At 45.5% G+C, this 24,811-nt stretch overlaps 26 non-coding genes and 3 pseudogenes across 26 annotated transcripts; all 29 read right to left on the bottom strand.

Annotated features, from left to right (window-relative positions):
- Positions 1-313: 313 nt before the first annotated feature.
- On the bottom strand, positions 314-504 carry LOC114781337 (U2 spliceosomal RNA). The gene has a single exon (XR_003747623.1). It is a non-coding gene; the product is annotated as a U2 spliceosomal RNA (small nuclear RNA).
- Positions 505-628: 124 nt separating this feature from the next.
- LOC114781355 (U5 spliceosomal RNA) lies at positions 629-742 on the bottom strand. The gene has a single exon (XR_003747637.1). It is a non-coding gene; the product is annotated as a U5 spliceosomal RNA (small nuclear RNA).
- Positions 743-1,323: 581 nt separating this feature from the next.
- Positions 1,324-1,514, bottom strand: LOC114781336 (U2 spliceosomal RNA). Its single transcript, XR_003747622.1, has one exon. It is a non-coding gene; the product is annotated as a U2 spliceosomal RNA (small nuclear RNA).
- Positions 1,515-1,636: 122 nt separating this feature from the next.
- On the bottom strand, positions 1,637-1,750 carry LOC114781354 (U5 spliceosomal RNA). Its single transcript, XR_003747636.1, has one exon. It is a non-coding gene; the product is annotated as a U5 spliceosomal RNA (small nuclear RNA).
- A 572-nt stretch (positions 1,751-2,322) lies between these two features.
- On the bottom strand, positions 2,323-2,513 carry LOC114781335 (U2 spliceosomal RNA). Its single transcript, XR_003747621.1, has one exon. It is a non-coding gene; the product is annotated as a U2 spliceosomal RNA (small nuclear RNA).
- A 122-nt stretch (positions 2,514-2,635) lies between these two features.
- On the bottom strand, positions 2,636-2,749 carry LOC114781353 (U5 spliceosomal RNA). Its single transcript, XR_003747635.1, has one exon. It is a non-coding gene; the product is annotated as a U5 spliceosomal RNA (small nuclear RNA).
- Positions 2,750-3,334: 585 nt separating this feature from the next.
- LOC114781334 (U2 spliceosomal RNA) lies at positions 3,335-3,525 on the bottom strand. Its single transcript, XR_003747620.1, has one exon. It is a non-coding gene; the product is annotated as a U2 spliceosomal RNA (small nuclear RNA).
- A 121-nt stretch (positions 3,526-3,646) lies between these two features.
- Positions 3,647-3,760, bottom strand: LOC114781352 (U5 spliceosomal RNA). Its single transcript, XR_003747634.1, has one exon. It is a non-coding gene; the product is annotated as a U5 spliceosomal RNA (small nuclear RNA).
- A 577-nt stretch (positions 3,761-4,337) lies between these two features.
- LOC114781341 (uncharacterized) lies at positions 4,338-4,577 on the bottom strand (annotated as a pseudogene).
- Positions 4,578-10,101: 5,524 nt separating this feature from the next.
- On the bottom strand, positions 10,102-10,214 carry LOC114781357 (U5 spliceosomal RNA). Its single transcript, XR_003747639.1, has one exon. It is a non-coding gene; the product is annotated as a U5 spliceosomal RNA (small nuclear RNA).
- A 602-nt stretch (positions 10,215-10,816) lies between these two features.
- LOC114781340 (uncharacterized) lies at positions 10,817-11,020 on the bottom strand (annotated as a pseudogene).
- Positions 11,021-15,946: 4,926 nt separating this feature from the next.
- Positions 15,947-16,159, bottom strand: LOC114781342 (uncharacterized; annotated as a pseudogene).
- A 122-nt stretch (positions 16,160-16,281) lies between these two features.
- LOC114781351 (U5 spliceosomal RNA) lies at positions 16,282-16,395 on the bottom strand. Its single transcript, XR_003747633.1, has one exon. It is a non-coding gene; the product is annotated as a U5 spliceosomal RNA (small nuclear RNA).
- A 601-nt stretch (positions 16,396-16,996) lies between these two features.
- LOC114781338 (U2 spliceosomal RNA) lies at positions 16,997-17,187 on the bottom strand. Its single transcript, XR_003747624.1, has one exon. It is a non-coding gene; the product is annotated as a U2 spliceosomal RNA (small nuclear RNA).
- Positions 17,188-17,310: 123 nt separating this feature from the next.
- LOC114781350 (U5 spliceosomal RNA) lies at positions 17,311-17,424 on the bottom strand. The gene has a single exon (XR_003747632.1). It is a non-coding gene; the product is annotated as a U5 spliceosomal RNA (small nuclear RNA).
- Positions 17,425-18,019: 595 nt separating this feature from the next.
- LOC114781333 (U2 spliceosomal RNA) lies at positions 18,020-18,210 on the bottom strand. Its single transcript, XR_003747619.1, has one exon. It is a non-coding gene; the product is annotated as a U2 spliceosomal RNA (small nuclear RNA).
- Positions 18,211-18,332: 122 nt separating this feature from the next.
- Positions 18,333-18,446, bottom strand: LOC114781349 (U5 spliceosomal RNA). Its single transcript, XR_003747631.1, has one exon. It is a non-coding gene; the product is annotated as a U5 spliceosomal RNA (small nuclear RNA).
- Positions 18,447-19,042: 596 nt separating this feature from the next.
- Positions 19,043-19,233, bottom strand: LOC114781332 (U2 spliceosomal RNA). The gene has a single exon (XR_003747618.1). It is a non-coding gene; the product is annotated as a U2 spliceosomal RNA (small nuclear RNA).
- Positions 19,234-19,355: 122 nt separating this feature from the next.
- On the bottom strand, positions 19,356-19,469 carry LOC114781348 (U5 spliceosomal RNA). Its single transcript, XR_003747630.1, has one exon. It is a non-coding gene; the product is annotated as a U5 spliceosomal RNA (small nuclear RNA).
- A 597-nt stretch (positions 19,470-20,066) lies between these two features.
- Positions 20,067-20,257, bottom strand: LOC114781331 (U2 spliceosomal RNA). The gene has a single exon (XR_003747617.1). It is a non-coding gene; the product is annotated as a U2 spliceosomal RNA (small nuclear RNA).
- Positions 20,258-20,378: 121 nt separating this feature from the next.
- LOC114781346 (U5 spliceosomal RNA) lies at positions 20,379-20,492 on the bottom strand. The gene has a single exon (XR_003747629.1). It is a non-coding gene; the product is annotated as a U5 spliceosomal RNA (small nuclear RNA).
- Positions 20,493-21,087: 595 nt separating this feature from the next.
- Positions 21,088-21,278, bottom strand: LOC114781330 (U2 spliceosomal RNA). Its single transcript, XR_003747616.1, has one exon. It is a non-coding gene; the product is annotated as a U2 spliceosomal RNA (small nuclear RNA).
- Positions 21,279-21,400: 122 nt separating this feature from the next.
- On the bottom strand, positions 21,401-21,514 carry LOC114781345 (U5 spliceosomal RNA). The gene has a single exon (XR_003747628.1). It is a non-coding gene; the product is annotated as a U5 spliceosomal RNA (small nuclear RNA).
- Positions 21,515-22,110: 596 nt separating this feature from the next.
- LOC114781329 (U2 spliceosomal RNA) lies at positions 22,111-22,301 on the bottom strand. Its single transcript, XR_003747615.1, has one exon. It is a non-coding gene; the product is annotated as a U2 spliceosomal RNA (small nuclear RNA).
- A 122-nt stretch (positions 22,302-22,423) lies between these two features.
- LOC114781356 (U5 spliceosomal RNA) lies at positions 22,424-22,539 on the bottom strand. The gene has a single exon (XR_003747638.1). It is a non-coding gene; the product is annotated as a U5 spliceosomal RNA (small nuclear RNA).
- Positions 22,540-23,131: 592 nt separating this feature from the next.
- On the bottom strand, positions 23,132-23,325 carry LOC114781339 (U2 spliceosomal RNA). Its single transcript, XR_003747625.1, has one exon. It is a non-coding gene; the product is annotated as a U2 spliceosomal RNA (small nuclear RNA).
- Positions 23,326-23,446: 121 nt separating this feature from the next.
- LOC114781344 (U5 spliceosomal RNA) lies at positions 23,447-23,560 on the bottom strand. The gene has a single exon (XR_003747627.1). It is a non-coding gene; the product is annotated as a U5 spliceosomal RNA (small nuclear RNA).
- A 596-nt stretch (positions 23,561-24,156) lies between these two features.
- Positions 24,157-24,347, bottom strand: LOC114781328 (U2 spliceosomal RNA). The gene has a single exon (XR_003747614.1). It is a non-coding gene; the product is annotated as a U2 spliceosomal RNA (small nuclear RNA).
- Positions 24,348-24,469: 122 nt separating this feature from the next.
- LOC114781343 (U5 spliceosomal RNA) lies at positions 24,470-24,583 on the bottom strand. The gene has a single exon (XR_003747626.1). It is a non-coding gene; the product is annotated as a U5 spliceosomal RNA (small nuclear RNA).
- Positions 24,584-24,811: the final 228 nt, after the last annotated feature.

Genomic DNA, 24,811 nt, shown 5'->3' with positions numbered 1-24,811 from the left:
AAAGAGCTGACAAGGCAATGTAAAAAACTTCATTTTGAAAACGTTTCTCAATAGCTGTAACACCTGGTTTTCACAGGCAGTCTCCATCCAAGTACTAACCAGGCCCAAGCCTTCTTAGCTTCCAAGATCAGACAGATCGGGCGTTCTTCTGCTGGTATGGCCGTAAGCAACCCCTGCTTGAAAATCTTGGACTTTTAAACAAAAAGGCGCTTGAAAAATATCAAGGAATAAAAAACTTGCCTTTGAATGTCAAAAACATGATGGAGAAAAGGCAACAAGTTGGAGTGGTAAGTTTTTATTTGCAACACAACAGAGAAAGTGCACCGCTCCCAGAGGCACTGCAATACTGGGTCGATGCGTGGAGCGGATGGAGCAAGCTCCTTTGCCGACTCCCTGTTCTAAAAATCCGCTTAATATGTAGTCCCCCGCTGGGGGACGTATCAGATATTAAACTGATAAGAACAGATACTACACTTGATCTTAGCCAAAAGGCCGAGAAGCGATAACCTGAAAAAGGCGCCGTGGCGTGCCATTCTCGGAACGTGTGCGGTATTTGCTGGATGGTGCGCGTATACGTAGCGCACAACACACACCACGTTTTCTTAAGTATTCTTTGAACCCATCGTGTAGCTCTGTCAAAACAGAGCCCCCAAAAATATTGTGAGCTTGTTGACGCCCCTCTCCACGGAAATCTTTAGTAAAAGGCGAAAGATTTGTACGTGATGAAGAGAAGCCCAAGCGACAACAACAGGGCCGTAAAGGTGGAGAGTGTCTCTTGTGTGTTTGGTGCTGACATCAGGGTGCGTCGCACCTTAAGGCCGAGGGCCGGACAACCCCGCCTAATCAATTCAGCTCCACCCTATTCCACAGTTAAGCCAGTGAACGACTGTCGAACGATTGTCACAGAGCAGGCACGGACACGAAAACCAAAGAGCAGCTTGTAAAAAAAAAAAAAAAAAAAAAAAGAAAGGCGGAAAACGTAACAAAGACTAAAAATACCTCTTAACTAACTTTGAAAAAAGCTGACAAGGCAATGTAAAAAACTTCATTTTGAAAACGTTTCTCAATAGCTGTAACACCTGGTTTTCACAGGCAGTCTCCATCCAAGTACTAACCAGGCCCAAGCCTTCTTAGCTTCCAAGATCAACGACGTTCTTCTGCTGGTATGGCCGTAAGCAACCCCTGCTTGAAAATCTTGGACTTTTAAACAAAAAGGCGCTTGAAAACATATCAAGGAATAAAAAACTTGCCTTTGAATGTCAAAAACATGATGGAGAAAAGGCAACAAGTTGGAGTGGTAAGTTTTTATTTGCAACACAACAGAGAAAGTGCACCGCTCCCAGAGGCACTGCAATACTGGGTCGATGCGTGGAGCGGATGGAGCAAGCTCCTTTGCCGACTCCCTGTTCTAAAAATCCGCTTAATATGTAGTCCCCCGCTGGGGGACGTATCAGATATTAAACTGATAAGAACAGATACTACACTTGATCTTAGCCAAAAGGCCGAGAAGCGATAACCTGAAAAAGGCGCCGTGGCGTGCCATTCTCGGAACGTGTGCGGTATTTGCTGGATGGTGCGCGTATACGTAGCGCACAACACACCACGTTTTCTTAAGTATTCTTTGAACCCATCGTGTAGCTCTGTCAAAACAGAGCCCCCAAAAATATTGTGAGCTTGTTGACGCCCCTCTCCACGGAAATCTTTAGTAAAAGGCGAAAGATTTGTACGTGATGAAGAGAAGCCCAAGCGACAACAACAGGGCCGTAAAGGTGGAGAGTGTCTCTTGTGTGTTTGGTGCTGACATCAGGGTGCGTCGCACCTTAAGGCCGAGGGCCGGACAACCCCGCCTAATCAATTCAGCTCCACCCTATTCCACAGTTAAGCCAGTGAACGACTGTCGAACGATTGTCACAGAGCAGGCACGGACACGAAAACCAAAGAGCAGCTTGTAAAAAAAAAAAAAAAAGAAGCGGGAAAACGTAACAAAGACTAAAAATACCTCTTAACTACTTTGAAAAAAGCTGACAAGGCAATGTAAAAAACTTCATTTTGAAAACGTTTCTCAATAGCTGTAACACCTGGTTTTCACAGGCAGTCTCCCATCCAAGTACTAACCAGGCCCAAGCCTTCTTAGCTTCCAAGATCAGACGTTTCTTCTGCTGGTATGGCCGTAAGCAACCCCTGCTTGAAAATCTTGGACTTTTAAACAAAAAGGCGCTTGAAAACATATCAAGGAATAAAAAACTTGCCTTTGAATGTCAAAAACATGATGGAGAAAAGGCAACAAGTTGGAGTGGTAAGTTTTTATTTGCAACACAACAGAGAAAGTGCACCGCTCCCAGAGGCACTGCAATACTGGGTCGATGCGTGGAGCGGATGGAGCAAGCTCCTTTGCCGACTCCCTGTTCTAAAAATCCGCTTAATATGTAGTCCCCCGCTGGGGGACGTATCAGATATTAAACTGATAAGAACAGATACTACACTTGATCTTAGCCAAAAGGCCGAGAAGCGATAACCTGAAAAAGGCGCCGTGGCGTGCCATTCTCGGAACGTGTGCGGTATTTGCTGGATGGTGCGCGTATACGTAGCGCACAACACACCACGTTTTCTTAAGTATTCTTTGAACCCATCGTGTAGCTCTGTCAAAACAGAGCCCCCAAAAATATTGTGAGCTTGTTGACGCCCCTCTCCACGGAAATCTTTAGTAAAAGGCGAAAGATTTGTACGTGATGAAGAGAAGCCCAAGCGACAACAACAGGGCCGTAAAGGTGGAGAGTGTCTCTTGTGTGTTTGGTGCTGACATCAGGGTGCGTCGCACCTTAAGGCCGAGGGCCGGACAACCCCGCCTAATCAATTCAGCTCCACCCTATTCCACAGTTAAGCCAGTGAACGACTGTCGAACGATTGTCACAGAGCAGGCACGGACACGAAAACCAAAGAGCAGCTTGTAAAAAAAAAAAAAAAAAAAAGAAGAAAAAAGGCTGGAAAAACGTAACAAAGACTAAAATACCTCTTAACCTTACTTTGAAAAAGAGCTGACAAGGCAATGTAAAAAACTTCATTTTGAAAACGTTTCTCAATAGCTGTAACACCTGGTTTTCACAGGCAGTCTCCCATCCAAGTACCTACCAGGCCCAAGCCTTCTTAGCTTCTGAGATCAGACGTTCTTCTGCTGGTATGGCCGTAAGCAACCCCTGCTTGAAAATCTTGGACTTTTAAACAAAAAGGCGCTTGAAAACATATCAGGAATAAAAAACTTGCCTTTGAATGTCAAAAACATGATGGAGAAAAGGCAACATGTTGGAGTGGTAAGTTTTTATTTGCAACACAACAGAGAAAGTGCACCGCTCCCAGAGGCACTGCAATACTGGGTCGATGCGTGGAGCGGATGGAGCAAGCTCCTTTGCCGACTCCCTGTTCTAAAAATCCGCTTAATATGTAGTCCCCCGCTGGGGGACGTATCAGATATTAAACTGATAAGAACAGATACTACACTTGATCTTAGCCAAAAGGCCGAGAAGCGATAACCTGAAAAAGGCGCCGTGGCGTGCCATTCTCGGAACGTGTGCGGTATTGCTGGATGGTGCGCGTATACGTAGCGCACAACACACCACGTTTTCTTAAGTATTCTTTGAACCCATCGTGTAGCTCTGTCAAAACAGAGCCCCCAAAAATATTGTGAGCTTGTTGACGCCCCTCTCCACGGAAATCTTTAGTAAAAGGCGAAAGATTTGTACGTGATGAAGAGAAGCCCAAGCGACAACAACAGGGCCGTAAAGGTGGAGAGTGTCTCTTGTGTGTTTGGTGCTGACATCAGGGTGCGGTCGCACCTTAAGGCCGAGGGCCGGACAACCCCGCCTAATCAATTCAGCTCCACCCTATTCCACAGTTAAGCCAGTGAACGACTGTCAAACGATTGTCACAGAGCAGGCACGGACACGAAAACCAAAGAGCAGCTTGTAAAAAAAAAAAAGGCGGGAAAACGTAACAAGACTAAAAATACCTCTTAACTTACTTTGAAAAAGAGCTGACAAGGCAATGTAAAAAACTTCATTTTGAAAACGTTTCTCAATAGCTGTAACACCTGGTTTTCACAGGCAGTCTTCCATCCAAGTACCTACCAGGCCCAAGCCTTCTTAGCTTCCAAGATCAGACATGATCGGTGCGTTCTTCTGCTGGTATGGCCGTAAGCAACCCCTGCTTGAAAATCTTGGACTTTTAAACAAAAGGCGCTTGAAAACATATCAAGGAATAAAAAACTTGCCTTTGACTGTCAAAAACATGATGGAGAAAAGGCAACAAGTTGGAGTGGTAAGTTTTTATTTGCAACACAACAGAGAAAGTGCAACCCGCTCCCAGAGGCACTGCAATACTGGGTCGATGCGTGGAGCGGATGGAGCAAGCTCCTTTGCCGACTCCCTGTTCTAAAAATCCGCTTAATATGTAGTCCCCGCTGGGGGACGTATCAGATATTAAACTGATAAGAACAGATTTTTTTTTTTTTTTTTTTTTTTTATTATTTTATTGTACATTACAGAAATCATCTTTGTTTTACAAATTACATTCCAAAAAGTTGAAAACACAATAGCCATAACAATTTCTATGTTTAACTAAAAATTAAAAAACACAAGTAATAAAAAGAAAAATTCAATAAATAGCAATTAAACGAGGATTTAGCACATTTTTAGTTGTCTTTTAAAATCTTTTCTTTTCTCTGGCATCATGTCGGGGTAGCGAGGGTTGGTGATCCCAGTTCCTCCCACCTCAGTTCCAAGCACTCGACTTGCCTCTTTTGGGCTCAGAGGAGATCCTCTCCCTTTTGGCCCGCTGCTCCTGCCTGTCGCCTGGATGCTGTAGGGGGGCATCTACGAGCGGTCAGTCTGGGGGCGACCGGGACCTTCCTGTGGTTACCCCGGCTTCCTCCTCCGGATGACGACGTGCGGTGTACGCCCTCAGTGACGCCTGGACTAGCTGCTGTTCCATCTGAGGCGTCGCCGTCACGCGTTTCCCCACCAGCAGGTTTCTGGAGGCCCATATAGCATCTTTGACACTATTCAGGGTGCACCAGAGCTTTTGAAAATCTTTCCTGTTCAGTGCTTCCATGCTCTGGCCAACCCCATAAACTGCCTCCCAGCAGTCTAGTGTTCGGGCCTCCCCTGCTGGCAGGCCCGGGCATTGTAGGATTCCGGTTCTGGCCCACAGGTCCCTTGCCGCCCCACACTCCCAGAGAGCATGCCACACCGTTTCGGTGGCGCCACACCCTGGGCGTGGGCATTCTGCTGTCCTTCCCATGCCCCGGGAGTGCATTACAGCCCTAACCGGGAGGATCTCATGAGCCGCCAACCACGAAAGGTCTTTGTGTCTGTTCTGGAGTCTGGGGCAGGCCACATTGCGCCAAACCTTCTCTGCTTCCTCTGCAGAGAGGCCGCGCACTGGGATCACCTCCTCCCGACCCTGCACAAGAGAAACAATTTCTTTACTATTTGTAAGTGTTAGAATGTTCTCCTTCTCTATGTTATGTTTCTTTAAAAAGGTTTTAATAAAAACATATTGGGGGGGCAAAGTAAAAGAAACAGGAGTTGTGTGGTCTCTTGGCATCAACTTCAGGTGTCTTAGATACGATCCCATCCAGAACCTGACCATGGCCGCGGCTTTATCTTCTTTGGCGGGGTTTGTTGCATACTTAAGATGTAGGGCAGTGTACTTACTTCCAAGGAATAAGTAGGGGTCTGGGAGGCCCTTTCCTCCTTTCTTTTTACTTTTTTTTTACCTCCATTCTTTTCAGTCTTTCCCATTTAGACCCCCATAGGAAGTAAAACACTGCCCTATCCAGGCTCACCAAGAAGACCCTAGGAGGAATAAAAACAGAAGACAACAATAAAAGCAAAGGTAAAATCACTGCTTTAATAATTAAAATTTTCCCTTCCATCGTCAGACTTCTCAGAGCCCAGAAACCAAGTCTGCTCTTTACTTTTCCTAAAACCTCATTCCAATTGTCCCGTCCTCCCCCTTCTTTATCAAATTTAACCCCTAAAATTCTCAGATTTGTTTGTTTAAAATCCACGTCCATCTCTGTTGGTATTCCCCCCCACGACCCAAAGAGCTGGGCCTCAGACTTGCGCCTGTTGAGCTTTGCTCCTGATGCCTCTCCATACCATTCTGTCAACTCCAGAGCTCTTTGGGCCGATGTGGCATCTGTGCTTAAAAGAGTCACATCATCCATGTATAAAATGCACTTTGCAGTTAACCCACCTGGTAAACTCAGCCCGCTGATCCATTGGTCCCTTCGCAAGATCTGTGCCAACGGCTCAATGCATGCCACGAACAGGAGCGGAGATAGCGGACACCCCTGACGAACGCCAGAACAAATGTCTATTGTTTTGGACAAAACCCCATTAACCAAGATCTTGCTATTTATGTCCCTGTATAGCAATTCCACCCATTTTAAGAATTTGCCCGAAAACCCCATTTTTCTCAGTACCTGAAACAGGTACTGGTGCGAGACCCGATCAAAGGCTTTTTCAAAGTCTAAATTTAATACTAAGAGCCTAATGTTTCTGTCTCTCGCATAACAGATGGCGTCTCGGATCAGTACTAGGCTGTCCGTTATCTTCTTCCCTGGGATGGCACAGGCTTGGTCTGGGTGGATCAAGTCCTTTAAAACCATTGACATACGTTGTGATAAAATCTTACTAAAAAGTTTGCAGTCCAGGTTTAAAAGTGTAATTGGTCTCCAATTTCGTATGTCGGTTTTATCTCCATTTTTACCCAACAGGGTCACGATTCCTCCTCTAAAACCATCAGGTAATCTATCTAACTTTGCAAAGTCTTTAAAAGCCATTAAAATGTCTTCTGCTAAAATATCCCAAAAGGTTTTATAAAACTCGACAGGGAGGCCATCCTCACCCGGCGACTTCCCCAGTTTAAAACCTTTCAAAGCACCCTGTAATTCTAAAAGAGTAAAATCTTGATTTAAAGCCGTACTTTGATCTCCCAATTTTTTTTCCCACCGCCTGTAATACCTCTTTCAGGACTTCTTCATTAATATCCTTTGATTTATATAGGTCCCCATAAAACTGTTCAATTTCTTTTAAAATGCTTGGTGTATCTTCGAATGTATTACCATTTTCTTTTAAAACTGTAATTTTTCCTCCTTTCGTCATTATTTTCTTAAAAAAATATCTCGTGCATTTTTCTCCCTCTTCTATATCTCTTTCCCGACTTCTCATAATGACCCCTTTACTTTTGGTTTCTGCCAAGACCTTCATTTGTCCTTTAGTTTCTTTTATTAATTCCTTGCAATTCATCCCGCTGTTTAAAAGGTTAAAATATCTCTGCAATCTCTTTTGCAGCCCGTTCATTTTCCTCGATTCTTTGTTTTTCTTTTGTTTGCCTTTAAATTTAAAGAAGAGTCTTGTTCGTTCTTTCACCATCTCCCACCATTCTATTCGTGTCTCATAGAAATCTTGGAGGGACCTCCAGAGGCCATATTGTACTCTGTACTCTGTAACAATCTCCTCATCCTCCAGCAGGGAGCAGTTCAACTTCCACAGGCCACCTCCAACAGTCACACCTGTGGATAATTTCAGGGTGCATGAAAGCATAAAGTGGTCTGAAAAAAAGAGTGGGGTTAAAATTGCTTCATTTGGAGAACAGTCTCTAGTAAACATAAAATCAATACGGGAGGCTCTTGAGTAATCACCACTTACCCAGGTGAACCCATTTTCTCTGGGATGAATTGCCCTGTAACAGTCAATCATTTTAAAATCTCTAACAATTCCTTGCAAAAGAATAGATGTTTTATCGATTTTAAAATCTTCTCCCCCTCCTTTCCTATCTGTTTTAGATAAAACACAATTAAAATCCCCACCTACCATTAATGGCACCCTCCCGAGCATGTGGACCTGTAAATCTCTTAAAAGGTTATAACGTTTGTCTTTATCATTAAAACCATAAACATTTAAGACCTTAAAATCCCTATCTAAAAATGTCAGATGTGTTAAAAGCACTCGTCCTGGTCTTACCACTGTGCTACCTTTTACCTCAATGTGTGGGTTTTTACATAAAATAGCAACCCCATCTGCTTTGTTTTCATTTGAGCCACTCCATATGGATGGCCCGTGTGCCCAAAGGTTTTCCCATTTCTTATATGATTTTAAAAAAGGCAAGGAGCACTCTTGTAATAAAATTATATCTGCATTTATGGTACTTAAGAAGGATAAAATACTCTGTGCTCTAACCATTGACTTTATGCTTCTGACATTTAATGTTGTTATTCTGATAGTCATTTTTTAAGGTAAAATTAGACTTTGCTTGCATCAGGAGGATCTGTGTATTAGTTAATGTTGTACGACACTTCCTCTTCTTTAATTGTTAAACATTTAGAGGACGGTGTAGAGTCCCCCTCTTGTTCTACCTCTGGGTTAAACCTTACCTGTTGTGTCCTGGGTGTAGATGATTTGAGTTCTACCCTCATAAAGGACACTTCATGAGGGGAGTTTGCCGGCCACTGGTTGCTTCGGTCCCCTGATGACGAGCTTCCTGTTCTCTGCGATGCCCTCCATCTTTTCTCCCCTGTTTCCAGGGGGGATCGTGCTGGTCTTTTGTTCGGTTGAGCGTTGGGGGGAGTATCCTGTGATTCACTCTCCTCCCCCTGACACTGACATAAATCCGACCTTGTTGGAAAAGATGAACCCTCACATACTTCTTCTCCCCTCTGTACTGCGTAAAGTTCCTCCTCCTCCCCTTTTCTATTATCTTCTATTGCTCCTACTTTCTCTTTGTTTCCATTTCCTTGATCTCCACCCTTTTCTCTTTGTTCCCCTCCTCTCTTTTCATTGACTCCACCTCCTTCTTGTTCTTGACTGCCCTCTCCCTCATTTCCCCCGCCCCCTTCTCTTTGTTCTGTTCCCGCCAAAACCTCTGGCTCCACCCCTTCTTCTACTTGCCCTTGCTGTCTCGTAGCCATTTTTGCTGTTTTTAACTTGTTCGCAAAGGATTTGGGGCAGTCCCTGTAGAGGTGACTGGTTTCCCCACAGAGGTTACACTTTCTACTATTGGTACAATTCTCATAGCTGTGCCCAATTTCTCTGCATTTGCCACAAAATAATTTTTGGCATGCCTCTGCCAATGTCCCCAATTCCCCACACTTTCTGCAAACCTTAGGCATGCCTTGGTAGTAGATGTGGCCCCGATTCTCCCCCAACACTATCAATTGTGGTATTTGTTTCAGGCCCTGGTGTGCGCTTGGATCTTCCCATTGTTGAATGGGAATCCTCCAAGCGCAGGTCCAGATGCCATCCTCGTCCACCACTTTCATAGGTGTACCTTTTACTGAGCAGAACCTCCCTAGCCAAACGCATATATCTTCCCCTGTCACAGTTTCATTAAACATTCTTACAACCACTACTTTCCTGGAGATATCCGACAGTTTCTCTACCTTGAACATAGTAAACTGTTCTTTAACATGTTCGAAACGAACCCAAAACTCTCTTAACAAATTTGCTGTTCTTAAGCTTAAATCAAAACCATTGCTCTGTGGTAGAGCTATAATGCAGTTAATGTCTTCAACCCTGAATATCAACAACTTCTGCACCAGGTGTCTTGAGAAATCTAGTCGTGACATCGTACATTTTACCCCATTGTTTTCTCTAAACAAGAAACGTACGCTATGGTGCCTCCACCTGCCAGCTCGAACAGCCGACATAGTGGAGGCACCTAACACCTAAACAAGCAATTAAACACACAAACCTAACCAGCAAGCTCAAAAAAATTACAAAAAATTAGAACTCGAAACCAGCAATATACAAATTAAATGACTACTTACCTACAAAGTTCTTAAGAAATACCTGCAAAAAAACAGTACAATTTCCTCCCAAATAGAAATGGATTTGGCCATAAATCGGCACAAGCCCTTGGTCTATTTAGGAAGCGATCGCAGTCTCCACCCTTGATCTTAGCCAAAAGGCCGAGAAGCGATAACCTGAAAATGGCGCCGTGGCGTGCCATTCTCGGAACGTGTGCGGTATTTGCTGGATGGTGCGCGTATACGTAGCGCACAACACACCACGTTTTCTTAAGTATTCTTTGAACCCATCGTGTAGCTCTGTCAAAACAGAGCCCCCAAAAATATTGTGAGCTTGTTGACGCCCCTCTCCACGGAAATCTTTAGTAAAAGGCGAAAGATTGTACGTGATGAAGAGAAGCCCAAGCGACAACAACAGGGCCGTAAAGGTGGAGAGTGTCTCTTGTGTGTTTGGTGCTGACATCAGGGTGCGTCGCACCTTAAGGCCGAGGGCCGGACAACCCCGCCTAATCAATTCAGCTCCACCCTATTCCACAGTTAAGCCAGTGAACGACTGTCGAACGATTGTCACAGAGCAGGCACGGACACGAAAACCAAAGAGCAGCTTGTAAAAAAAAAAAAAAAAAAAAAAAAAAAGAAGAAAAAAGGCGGGAAAACGTAACAAAGACTAAAAATACCTCTTAACTTACTTTGAAAAAGAGCTGACAAGGCAATGTAAAAAACTTCATTTTGAAAACGTTTCTCAATAGCTGTAACACCTGGTTTTCACAGGCAGTCTTCCATCCAAGTACCTACCAGGCCCAAGCCTTCTTAGCTTCCAAGATCAGACATGATCGGGCGTTCTTCTGCTGGTATGGCCGTAAGCAACCCCTGCTTGAAAATCTTGGACTTTTAAACAAAAAGGCGCTTGAAAACATATCAAGGAATAAAAAACTTGCCTTTGACTGTCAAAAACATGATGGAGAAAAGGCAACAAGTTGGAGTGGTAAGTTTTTATTTGCAACACAACAGAGAAAGTGCACCGCTCCCAGAGGCACTGCAATACTGGGTCGATGCGTGGAGCAGATGGAGCAAGCTCCTTTGCCGACTCCCTGTTCTAAAATTCCGCTTAATATGTAGTCCCCCGCTGGGGGACGTATCAGATATTAAACTGATAAGAACAGATTTTTTTTTTTTTGCTCTTTATTGAAAATTTCATACAATACAAAAAAGTATGACACTTAAAACACAATATATTCATCAATTAAAACCTTCATATATAAAATACAATAAAAAACCAAGTTTTCTAAAACACCAATAAAATTCAATAAAGAGTCTTGCTATAAAGTCTTAAGATTTCTTTTTTAAAATTAATCTTAAGATACTTTTAAAAACAAGATAAAACTATAATAAAAACCCCATGGCCTCATAAAAATTAAATAAAAAGACGGAATGCACATACCGCAGCTTGGAATCCAAAAAAAGGAGGATCCCCCCTGGCCTGTCCCCAGGGTGCTACTGTGCTCGCTTCAGGGTGTCCTCACCGTGTGCTGCCAAAAAAAATCTCTTAAAATATAAAACACTACCTAAATCAAAAGTGAATAAGGGACCCACCAAATGGTCCAATTCCCACACCACAAGTTGCACAATAAGTTAAATAAATATATAAATCAATAAAAAAAAAAAAACAGTTAAAGAGCTTAAAATGATGAAATTCTCCATGTACAGTTTTTTTTTTTTTTTTTTTTTCCCACACCAAATTCAAAGTCAAAAAAGTCCACACAGTATGAAACAATCAAAATAGTAAAATCACACAATAAATATATAAATAGGTGCACACGTTTTAAATCATCACATAAGTCCATAGTTATTATTATTTTCTTTTTTCCTTTATATATTTACTTAAATAACACACCAAAATAAAATTATTAAATCGAATGAATACACCAAAACCCTCACCCTAATCTGAAATAAAAGGCAGTCGCTTTTACTTTTTGAGCTTTTTTTGTGTGTTTTAAAAATAAAAATGCAGCCACTTCTCGCTTTGAGGACAAAAGGACAAGATGGTCCGGACGCCACAAAAAATGGCAACTGGACTATGAGCCCAGAAGGGCGTGCCACTTAAGAGCAGCCTCTTCGTAGCCCATGTTGGTGACGTCCTTCTCCATCCTGAAGTCGAGTTCAGCCCGGATTTTACGGAAGACACCCTGGGGAGTGAAGTCCGTCCCCCTCCGGATGAGAGTGGCCCTCGCATCCCAGATGGAAGATTTGGTAATGCTAACGACCCTCCCACACCCGAAGGGATGTTGACCCCACCGGTCCCAGCGGCCATCCGTGTAGGATCTTCTCGTACGTCAGTACCGTCTGCTGGTCTAGCTTTCTGCACAGGCTGCCAACCAGACGCCAAATTGCTTTGGCATGCCCACAGTCCCACATAACGTGTCGTATGGACTCGTCGTTGTTACACTGGGACTGTGGGCACTTGGGGTGCCTGGTCAGTCCATGCCTGTGCAGGACCTCTCTTACTGGCAGCTTGCCGTGGAGGCAACGCCAGTTGAGGTCTTGCAGACGGTGATCTAACTCAGGTGGCTGAATCCTGACCCAAGTGCCTTCCTCAAGCCCCAAAAGGGCTTGAGTACCCCTTGTACTGAGCAGAGTCTTATACAAGACCCTATGCTTCAGCAAGGCTTCACCGAGACCATCTGCCTGGATGGACTTACCCAGGCTAACAGCATACCTGTAGTGGGCAGGCAGCGTCTCGGCCTTGGGAACAGCGTTTGTCCACAATGGGCACAAATGGCGCATCGGGAAACTCAGCCACAGACGTACGAGGTATTGGTGGGGGTGCTCATGAGGAGCAACCAGACGGCGACAAAGCTGCGAGAGGTAGAGGCAATCGAGTTTAAGAGGGATGTCAGGTACATCTCTCCCCCCCTCCTCCTTCCTCAGGTACATTACTTCACGCCTCACATACTCATACTTGCCCCCCCAGATGAAGCTGAAAACATCCTTTGTTAAACCCCGTTTCATAGCACGGGGAAGGGGGTACACCTGTGCAAGGTAGAGCAATGTGGGCAGAATGTCCACCTTTAACACAAGTACCTTTCCGAGGAAGGAGAGGGACCTCCCCTTCCACAACCCCATCTTCCGTCTGGCCTTAGCCAAGCGTTCTTCCCAGTTGGCCTGGGCCGCCCCTTCAGACTGGAAGAGGACGCCCAAGACTTTAAGAGGGCCTTCACATTGGGGTAAGTCCCCAAAAAGGTCCTCCCTGCCCTTCCAGCCACCAAAGTACTTAACCACCGACTTTTGAAGATTAAGCGCCTGACCGAGGGACTGGCTCGAGCATGCAAATATGGTGGTATCATCCGCATACTGAGCCAGTTTAACCCTTAAACCACCACTTCCTGGAAGCAGCAGACCATCCACTGTGGGGCTGGCACGGATTGCAGCTAACAGGGGTTCGATGTAAAGAGCATATAAGAGCGGCGAGAGAGGGCAGCCCTGCCTCACCCCGCCAATCTGGGGGATCCAAAAGCCGAGTGAGCCATTAAGGCACACCCGACTGCCCACCTCCCGGTAGAGGGTCTGGATCCACCCTATGAACTTTGCACCGATCCCCATTCTCTCCAACACTTTAAACAGAAAGCAGTGGTCTACACGATCAAACGCCTTCTCTTGGTCTAAACTGACCATTGCAAGGGGGATGTGACGATCCTCCGCCCATGCGATCGCATCCCGGATCAGGTGTAAATTCCAGAATGCAGATCGTCCAGGGACACCGCATGTCTGGTCAACATGAACCAGACTGGTCATAACTTTCTTCAGGCGCTCAGTCAGTATCTTCGCGATTAGCTTTGCATCAACGCAAAGCATGGTCAGGGGTCTCCAGTTGGCCAAGTCAGCTTTATCGCCTTTCTTGTACAACAAGGAGAGCACACCTGACCTCATGCTTTTTGTCAGCTTCCCTTGGCTCAGCACCTCTTCAATAACCATAAATAACTCTGGTCCCAGGACATCCCAAAATGAAATATAAAATTCCACTGGGAGTCCATCCAGGCCCGGAGTTTTCCGGCGATTCATGCAATGAATTACCTTGGTGACTTCTTCTAAGGTAAAGGGAGCCTCTAGGCTACCCCGGGCATCACTAGGAAGAACCTTCTCTAGCTTGGCCAGGAAACCTGAGCCCCCAACCGGGTCTGTACTCCGTTTGTTAAAAAGTTGTTTATAAAATGAAGTTGCAACCTCTAGCATCTGGGATGTGTCCGTGAGAGACTCCCCATGTTGGTTGCGGAGAGTTTCAAAACTTTTCTCCGCTTTGGAGTCTCTCACTTTATTGAAGAAAAATGCAGTACATTTTTCATTTTCTTCCAACTTTTGACACCTGGCACGGAACAAGGAGGTTTTGGCCTGCTGCTCATGCAGCTGCCGCAAACTATCCTTGAGTTCCGTGGCCCTACCGGGATTAAAATTCCCCCCATTGTTAAAACGAGAGTACAGTTCCTGCAACTCCTCCTCTAAACGTGTGATACGCCAGCGCTGGGAGGCTCTGCGCTGTTTTGAGTAGTTGATGGTGAGGGTCTTGATTTTACTCTTGACCCCTTCCCACCAATCTATCACAGAGGAGCCAGGATCTCTGTACTCGGTCCAAAGCTTAAACTGATCTAAAAACAGCTCCCTGTACTCCTTCTCTTCTAAGAGAGAGATGTTGAATTTCCAGTAGCCAGGACCATGGGCTGGGGCATCGATAGTAATCTTTGCCTCCAGCATCACATGATCCGATGGCCACTGGGGAGACAGGGAGACCGCTTTGAACCGCATGGGGGGTGCTGCTAAAATGTAGTCGATGCGACTACAAGAGCCACGGGTATTGTGCCAGGTCATTCCCAGATCACTAGGGTTGCAAAACTTGAAACCGTCAGTAAGGTTGAAATTACGCACAAACTTAATAAAATGTGGAATACTGACATCACTTTTCCCTTCGAGGAAGATGTTGAAGTCACCCCCAATGACGAGATGTCTGGATGTTAAACAAAAGGGGACCAACTGCTCTAACAGCTCTATACGAGAGGTGGCTTTCACTGGAGCGTAGACGCACAGAACTCTAATGTGCTGCCCCCTCCATGTGGCGTCCACCCCCAACACCCTTCCGGGAAGAACCGTGAAGGGGCTTACACTTTGAAAGGCATGGTTCCCAAAAAGGATTCCCACGCCTGACGAATGGACGCCACCCACACTCCAGTGAGACTCACCCAAGTTCCAGTTCTGGGTGAATATGGCCACATCTCGCTGGTCCCGGAGGTGGACTTCCTGCAGTAAACACAGGTCAAAGGGAGAGGATGCCAGTTGGTTAAAAACAGCTGTGCGTTTTACGAAATTTTTCAACCCTCTGACGTTCAATGTTAAGATTTTTAACTCGGCCATGGGGGGTTAAAAAATTTAAAATGAATAAAATTATTACTAAAACCATAAAACCCATAAAGTAATAAAAAAATAAAATTATAAAACCCCAGCCATAAAACCCCCCCTTCACCCAACCACCCCACCCGCATACTCCATCAGCCTCCGGAGACCCTCATCGATGTAGTCTAATTGGAGTTTATCCTCCCCATCCACTCTGGGTCCCTCCAGAGGCTGACTGGGAAGGTGGGGAGGGGGTGGAGGGGGCAAAACTCCCACTCCCGCTGGCGATGAAGCACTTAATGCCAGCGGGGACCATTCCTCTGCACACACACAATGTCACTTGCCTTCAGGCTCAGGACTCCGAACAGGACCTCCCTGATGAAAGGAACCCTCTCAGGGAAGCCCTGGGGGTCTGCTCCCCTCCACCGGAACCTCAGAGAGTTCTTCATTCTCGTCGCTGGAACCTCGGTGGAGGGGCTGTCTCTGTTTTGAGACCCCCGGTTGTCCAGCGCCCTGGCCTCGGCCTGGTGGGGAGCGGGCACCTCTGCAACAGGAATATCTTTTTTCACAGCATCTGTTTCAGGTACCTGCTGCTTCGCATCCTTCTCTTTCCCTAGTTGGCTTTGCTGGTCCCGCTCCCGAATGGTCCCCATCTCCTTCTTCCTCGCCGACTGGGCTTTTGCTGGAAGCATGCTACCTGCTACTCCCGCCAGGTCTTTCATCGCCGTCGTCATCGTTGCCGACTTCTTCCTGGCCTTAACTCCAGACTCCATTTTAGGACGGGGTGCAGAGCCCTAAAAAGGGCTCTGTAAGTGCTTTTAGCCTTTGAAAAGGCTTTTGGGTTTAAAAGTGCTAAAAGGTGTTGGGGCTAAAAAAAACAAATCTCAGTGGTGCCCCATACACCGCACGACTCCCACCGAGAACTGATAAGAACAGATACTACACTTGATCTTAGCCAAATGGCCGAGAAGCGATAACCTGAAAAAGGCGCCGTGGCGTGCCATTCTCAGAACGTGTGCGGTATTTGCTGGATGGTGCGCGTATACGTAGCGCACAACACACCACGTTTTCTTAAGTATTCTTTGAACCCATCGTGTAGCTCTGTCAAAACAGAGCCCCCAAAAATATTGTGAGCTTGTTGACGCCCCTCTCCACGGAAATCTTTAGTAAAAGGCGAAAGATTTGTACGTGATGAAGAGAAGCCCAAGCGACAACAACAGGGCCGTAAAGGTGGAGAGTGTCTCTTGTGTGTTTGGTGCTGACATCAGGGTGCGTCGCACCTTAAGGCCGAGGGGCCGGACAACCCCGCCTAATCAATTCAGCTCCACCCTATTCCACAGTTAAGCCAGTGAACGACTGTCGAACGATTGTCACAGAGCAGGCACGGACACGAAAACCAAAGAGCAGCTTGTAAAAAAAAAAAATAATAAAAAAAATAAAAAAAGAAGAAAAAAGGCGGGAAAACGTAACAAAGACTAAAAATACCTCTTAACTAACTTTGAAAAAAAGCTGACAAGGCAATGTAAAAAACTTCATTTTGAAAACGTTTCTCAATAGCTGTAACACCTGGTTTTCACAGGCAGTCTCTCCCATCCAAGTACTAACCAGGCCCAAGCCTTCTTAGCTTCCAAGATCAGAACGTTCTTCTGCTGGTATGGCCGTAAGCAACCCCTGCTTGAAAATCTTGGACTTTTAAACAAAAGGCGCTTGAAAACATATCAAGGAATAAAAAACTTGCCTTGAATGTCAAAAACATGATGGAGAAAAGGCAACAAGTTGGAGTGGTAAGTTTTTATTTGCAACACAACACAGAGAAAGTGCACCGCTCCCAGAGGCACTGCAATACTGGGTCGATGCGTGGAGCGGATGGAGCAAGCTCCTTTGCCGACTCCCTGTTCTAAAAATCCCGCTTAATATGTAGTCCCCGCTGGGGGACGTATCAGATATTAAACTGATAAGAACAGATACTACACTTGATCTTAGCCAAAAGGCCGAGAAGCGATAACCTGAAAAAGGCGCCGTGGCGTGCCATTCTCGGAACGTGTGGCGGTATTTGCTGGATGGTGCGCGTATACGTAGCGCACAACACACCACGTTTTCTTAAGTATTCTTTGAACCCATCGTGTAGCTCTGTCAAAACAGAGCCCCCAAAAATATTGTGAGCTTGTTGACGCCCCTCTCCACGGAAATCTTTAGTAAAAGGCGAAAGATTTGTACGTGATGAAGAGAAGCCCAAGCGACAACAACAGGGCCGTAAAGGTGGAGAGTGTCTCTTGTGTGTTTGGTGCTGACATCAGGGTGCGTCGCACCTTAAGGCCGAGGGCCGGACAACCCCGCCTAATCAATTCAGCTCCACCCTATTCCACAGTTAAGCCAGTGAACGACTGTCGAACGATTGTCACAGAGCAGGCACGGACACGAAAACCAAAGAGCAGCTTGTAAAAAAAAAAAAAAAAAAAAGAAGAAAAAAGGCGGGAAAACGTAACAAAGACTAAAAATACCTCTTAACTTACTTTGAAAAAGAGCTGACAAGGCAATGTAAAAAACTTCATTTTGAAAACGTTTCTCAATAGCTGTAACACCTGGTTTTCACAGGCAGTCTTCCATCCAAGTACCTACCAGGCCCAAGCCTTCTTAGCTTCCAAGATCAGACATGATCGGGCGTTCTTCTGCTGGTATGGCCGTAAGCAACCCCTGCTTGAAAATCTTGGACTTTTAAACAAAAAGGCGCTTGAAAACATATCAAGGAATAAAAAACTTGCCTTTGACTGTCAAAAACATGATGGAGAAAAGGCAACAAGTTGGAGTGGTAAGTTTTTATTTGCAACACAACAGAGAAAGTGCACCGCTCCCAGAGGCACTGCAATACTGGGTCGATGCGTGGAGCGGATGGAGCAAGCTCCTTTGCCGACTCCCTGTTCTAAAAATCCGCTTAATATGTAGTCCCCCGCTGGGGGACGTATCAGATATTAAACTGATAAGAACAGATACTACACTTGATCTTAGCCAAAAGGCCGAGAAGCGATAACCTGAAAAAGGCGCCGTGGCGTGCCATTCTCGGAACGTGTGCGGTATTTGCTGGATGGTGCGCGTATACGTAGCGCACAACACACCACGTTTTCTTAAGTATTCTTTGAACCCATCGTGTAGCTCTGTCAAAACAGAGCCCCCAAAAATATTGTGAGCTTGTTGACGCCCCTCTCCACGGAAATCTTTAGTAAAAGGCGAAAGATTTGTACGTGATGAAGAGAAGCCCAAGCGACAACAACAGGGCCGTAAAGGTGGAGAGTGTCTCTTGTGTGTTTGGTGCTGACATCAGGGTGCGTCGCACCTTAAGGCCGAGGGCCGGACAACCCCGCCTAATCAATTCAGCTCCACCCTATTCCACAGTTAAGCCAGTGAACGACTGTCGAACGATTGTCACAGAGCAGGCACGGACACGAAAACCAAAGAGCAGCTTGTAAAAAAAAAAAAAAAAAAAAAGAAGAAAAAAGGCGGGAAAACGTAACAAAGACTAAAAATACCTCTTAACTTACTTTGAAAAAGAGCTGACAAGGCAATGTAAAAAACTTCATTTTGAAAACGTTTCTCAATAGCTGTAACACCTGGTTTTCACAGGCAGTCTTCCATCCAAGTACCTACCAGGCCCAAGCCTTCTTAGCTTCCAAGATCAGACATGATCGGGCGTTCTTCTGCTGGTATGGCCGTAAGCAACCCCTGCTTGAAAATCTTGGACTTTTAAACAAAAAGGCGCTTGAAAACATATCAAGGAATAAAAAACTTGCCTTTGACTGTCAAAAACATGATGGAGAAAAGGCAACAAGTTGGAGTGGTAAGTTTTTATTTGCAACACAACAGAGAAAGTGCACCGCTCCCAGAGGCACTGCAATACTGGGTCGATGCGTGGAGCGGATGGAGCAAGCTCCTTTGCCGACTCCCTGTTCTAAAAATCCGCTTAATATGTAGTCCCCCGCTGGGGGACGTATCAGATATTAAACTGATAAGAACAGATACTACACTTGATCTTAGCCAAAAGGCCGAGAAGCGATAACCTGAAAAAGGCGCCGTGGCGTGCCATTCTCGGAACGTGTGCGGTATTTGCTGGATGGTGCGCGTATACGTAGCGCACAACACACCACGTTTTCTTAAGTATTCTTTGAACCCATCGTGTAGCTCTGTCAAAACAGAGCCCCCAAAAATATTGTGAGCTTGTTGACGCCCCTCTCCACGGAAATCTTTAGTAAAAGGCGAAAGATTTGTACGTGATGAAGAGAAGCCCAAGCGACAACAACAGGGCCGTAAAGGTGGAGAGTGTCTCTTGTGTGTTTGGTGCTGACATCAGGGTGCGTCGCACCTTAAGGCCGAGGGCCGGACAACCCCGCCTAATCAATTCAGCTCCACCCTATTCCACAGTTAAGCCAGTGAACGACTGTCGAACGATTGTCACAGAGCAGGCACGGACACGAAAACCAAAGAGCAGCTTGTAAAAAAAAAAAAAAAAAAAAAAGAAGAAAAAAGGCGGGAAAACGTAACAAAGACTAAAAATACCTCTTAACTTACTTTGAAAAAGAGCTGACAAGGCAATGTAAAAAACTTCATTTTGAAAACGTTTCTCAATAGCTGTAACACCTGGTTTTCACAGGCAGTCTTCCATCCAAGTACCTACCAGGCCCAAGCCTTCTTAGCTTCCAAGATCAGACATGATCGGGCGTTCTTCTGCTGGTATGGCCGTAAGCAACCCCTGCTTGAAAATCTTGGACTTTTAAACAAAAAGGCGCTTGAAAACATATCAAGGAATAAAAAACTTGCCTTTGACTGTCAAAAACATGATGGAGAAAAGGCAACAAGTTGGAGTGGTAAGTTTTTATTTGCAACACAACAGAGAAAGTGCACCGCTCCCAGAGGCACTGCAATACTGGGTCGATGCGTGGAGCGGATGGAGCAAGCTCCTTTGCCGACTCCCTGTTCTAAAAATCCGCTTAATATGTAGTCCCCCGCTGGGGGACGTATCAGATATTAAACTGATAAGAACAGATACTACACTTGATCTTAGCCAAAAGGCCGAGAAGCGATAACCTGAAAAAGGCGCCGTGGCGTGCCATTCTCGGAACGTGTGCGGTATTTGCTGGATGGTGCGCGTATACGTAGCGCACAACACACCACGTTTCTTAAGTATTCTTTGAACCCATCGTGTAGCTCTGTCAAAACAGAGCCCCCAAAAATATTGTGAGCTTGTTGACGCCCCTCTCCACGGAAATCTTTAGTAAAAGGCGAAAGATTTGTACGTGATGAAGAGAAGCCCAAGCGACAACAACAGGGCCGTAAAGGTGGAGAGTGTCTCTTGTGTGTTTGGTGCTGACATCAGGGTGCGTCGCACCTTAAGGCCGAGGGCCGGACAACCCCGCCTAATCAATTCAGCTCCACCCTATTCCACAGTTAAGCCAGTGAACGACTGTCGAACGATTGTCACAGAGCAGGCACGGACACGAAAACCAAAGAGCAGCTTGTAAAAAAAAAAAAAAAAAAAAGAAGAAAAAAGGCGGGAAAACGTAACAAAGACTAAAAATACCTCTTAACTTACTTTGAAAAAGAGCTGACAAGGCAATGTAAAAAACTTCATTTTGAAAACGTTTCTCAATAGCTGTAACACCTGGTTTTCACAGGCAGTCTTCCATCCAAGTACCTACCAGGCCCAAGCCTTCTTAGCTTCCAAGATCAGACATGATCGGGCGTTCTTCTGCTGGTATGGCCGTAAGCAACCCCTGCTTGAAAATCTTGGACTTTTAAACAAAAAGGCGCTTGAAAACATATCAAGGAATAAAAAACTTGCCTTTGACTGTCAAAAACATGATGGAGAAAAGGCAACAAGTTGGAGTGGTAAGTTTTTATTTGCAACACAACAGAGAAAGTGCACCGCTCCCAGAGGCACTGCAATACTGGGTCGATGCGTGGAGCGGATGGAGCAAGCTCCTTTGCCGACTCCCTGTTCTAAAAATCCGCTTAATATGTAGTCCCCCGCTGGGGGACGTATCAGATATTAAACTGATAAGAACAGATACTACACTTGATCTTAGCCAAAAGGCCGAGAAGCGATAACCTGAAAAAGGCGCCGTGGCGTGCCATTCTCGGAACGTGTGCGGTATTTGCTGGATGGTGCGCGTATACGTAGCGCACAACACACCACGTTTTCTTAAGTATTCTTTGAACCCATCGTGTAGCTCTGTCAAAACAGAGCCCCCAAAAATATTGTGAGCTTGTTGACGCCCCTCTCCACGGAAATCTTTAGTAAAAGGCGAAAGATTTGTACGTGATGAAGAGAAGCCCAAGCGACAACAACAGGGCCGTAAAGGTGGAGAGTGTCTCTTGTGTGTTTGGTGCTGACATCAGGGTGCGTCGCACCTTAAGGCCGAGGGCCGGACAACCCCGCCTTATCAATTCAGCTCCACCCTATTCCACAGTTAAGCCAGTGAACGACTGTCGAACGATTGTCACAGAGCAGGCACGGACACGAAAACCAAAGAGCAGCTTGTAAAAAAAAAAAAAAAAAAAAGAAGAAAAAAGGCGGGAAAACGTAACAAAGACTAAAAATACCTCTTAACTTACTTTGAAAAAGAGCTGACAAGGCAATGTAAAAAACTTCATTTTGAAAACGTTTCTCAATAGCTGTAACACCTGGTTTTCACAGGCAGTCTTCCATCCAAGTACCTACCAGGCCCAAGCCTTCTTAGCTTCCAAGATCAGACATGATCGGGCGTTCTTCTGCTGGTATGGCCGTAAGCAACCCCTGCTTGAAAATCTTGGACTTTTAAAACAAAAAGGCGCTTGAAAACATATCAAGGAATAAAAAACTTGCCTTTGAATGTCAAAAACATGATGGAGAAAAGGCAACAAGTTGGAGTGGTAAGTTTTTATTTGCAACACAACAGAGAAAGTGCACCGCTCCCAGAGGCACTGCAATACTGGGTCGATGCGTGGAGCGGATGGAGCAAGCTCCTTTGCCGACTCCCTGTTCTAAAAATCCGCTTAATATGTAGTCCCCCGCTGGGGGACGTATCAGATATTAAACTGATAAGAACAGATACTACACTTGATCTTAGCCAAAAGGCCGAGAAGCGATAACCTGAAAAAGGCGCCGTGGCGTGCCATTCTCGGAACGTGTGCGGTATTTGCTGGATGGTGCGCGTATACGTAGCGCACAACACACCACGTTTTCTTAAGTATTCTTTGAACCCATCGTGTAGCTCTGTCAAAACAGAGCCCCCCCAAAAATATTGTGAGCTTGTTGACGCCCCTCTCCACGGAAATCTTTAGTAAAAGGCGAAAGATTTGTACGTGATGAAGAGAAGCCCAAGCGACAACAACAGGGCCGTAAAGGTGGAGAGTGTCTCTTGTGTGTTTGGTGCTGACATCAGGGTGCGTCGCACCTTAAGGCGAGGGCCGGACACCCCGCCTAATCAATTCAGCTCCACCCTATTCCACAGTTAAGCCAGTGAACGACTGTCGAACGATTGTCACAGAGCAGGCACGGACACGAAAACCAAAGAGCAGCTTGTAAAAAAAAAAAAAAAAAAAAGAAGAAAAAAGGCGGGAAAACGTAAAAAAAGACTAAAATACCTCTTAACTTACTTTGAAAAAGAGCTGACAAGGCAATGTAAAAAACTTCATTTTGAAAACGTTTCTCAATAGCTGTAACACCTGGTTTTCACAGGCAGTCTTCCATCCAAGTACTACCAGGCCCAAGCCTTCTTAGCTTCCAAGATCAGACATGATCGGGCGTTCTTCTGCTGGTATGGCCGTAAGCAACCCCTGCTTGAAAATCTTGGACTTTTAAACAAAAAGGCGCTTGAAAACATATCAAGGAATAAAAAACTTGCCTTTGACTGTCAAAAACATGATGGAGAAAAGGCAACAAGTTGGAGTGGTAAGTTTTTATTTGCAACACAACAGAGAAAGTGCACCGCTCCCAGAGGCACTGCAATACTGGGGTCGATGCGTGGAGCGGATGGAGCAAGCTCCTTTGCCGACTCCCTGTTCTAAAAAGCCGCTTAATATGTAGTCCCCCGCTGGGGGACGTATCAGAGATATTAAACTGATAAGAACAGATACTACATTGATCTTAGCCAAATAGGCCGAGAAGCGATACCTGAAAAAGGCGCCGGGCGTGCCATTCTCTGAACGTGTGCGGGTATTTTGCTGGATGGTGCGCGTATACGTAGCGCACAACACACCAGGTTTCTTAAGTATTCTTTGAACCCATCGTGTAGCTCTGTCAAAACAGAGCCCCCAAAAATATTGTGAGCTTGTTGACGCCCCTCTCCACGGAAATCTTTAGTAAAAGGCGAAAGATTTGTACGTGATGAAGAGAAGCCCAAGCGACAACAACAGGGCCGTAAAGGTGGAGAGTGTCTCTTGTGTGTTTGGTGCTGACATCAGGGTGCGTCGCACCTTAAGGCCGAGGGCCGGACAACCCCGCCTAATCAATTCAGCTCCACCCTATTCCACAGTTAAGCCAGTGAACGACTGTCGAACGATTGTCACAGAGCAGGCACGGACACGAAAACCAAAGAGCAGCTTGTAAAAAAAAAAAAAAAAAAAAAGAAGAAAAAAGGCGGGAAAACGTAACAAAGACTAAAAATACCTCTTAACTAACTTTGAAAAAAAGCTGACAAGGCAATGTAAAAAACTTCATTTTGAAAACGTTTCTCAATAGCTGTAACACCTGGTTTTCACAGGCAGTCTCCCATCCAAGTACTAACCAGGCCCAAGCCTTCTTAGCTTCCAAGATCAGACATGATCGGGCGTTCTTCTGCTGGTATGGCCGTAAGCAACCCCTGCTTGAAAATCTTGGACTTTTAAACAAAAAGGCGCTTGAAAACATATCAAGGAATAAAAAACTTGCCTTTGAATGTCAAAAACATGATGGAGAAAAGGCAACAAGTTGGAGTGGTAAGTTTTTATTTGCAACACAACAGAGAAAGTGCACCGCTCCCAGAGGCACTGCAATACTGGGTCGATGCGTGGAGCGGATGGAGCAAGCTCCTTTGCCGACTCCCTGTTCTAAAAATCCGCTTAATATGTAGTCCCCCGCTGGGGGACGTATCAGATATTAAACTGATAAGAACAGATACTACACTTGATCTTAGCCAAAAGGCCGAGAAGCGATAACCTGAAAAAGGCGCCGTGGCGTGCCATTCTCGGAACGTGTGTGGTATTTGCTGGATGGTGCGCGTATACGTAGCGCACAACACACCACGTTTTCTTAAGTATTCTTTGAACCCATCGTGTAGCTCTGTCAAAACAGAGCCCCCAAAAATATTGTGAGCTTGTTGACGCCCCTCTCCACGGAAATCTTTAGTAAAAGGCGAAAGATTTGTACGTGATGAAGAGAAGCCCAAGCGACAACAACAGGGCCGTAAAGGTGGAGAGTGTCTCTTGTGTGTTTGGTGCTGACATCAGGGTGCGTCGCACCTTAAGGCCGAGGGCCGGACAACCCCGCCTAATCAATTCAGCTCCACCCTATTCCACAGTTAAGCCAGTGAACGACTGTCGAACGATTGTCACAGAGCAGGCACGGACACGAAAACCAAAGAGCAGCTTGTAAAAAAAAAAAAAAAAAAAAAAGAAGAA

The sequence above is a fragment of the Denticeps clupeoides genome, unplaced genomic scaffold (assembly GCF_900700375.1).
Source record: "Denticeps clupeoides unplaced genomic scaffold, fDenClu1.1, whole genome shotgun sequence".
In the NCBI taxonomy this organism is placed as follows: Eukaryota; Metazoa; Chordata; class Actinopteri; order Clupeiformes; family Denticipitidae; genus Denticeps; species Denticeps clupeoides.
The sequence above is the reverse complement of the archived record's forward strand: the minus strand, read 5'-3'. Positions and strand labels throughout refer to the sequence as shown.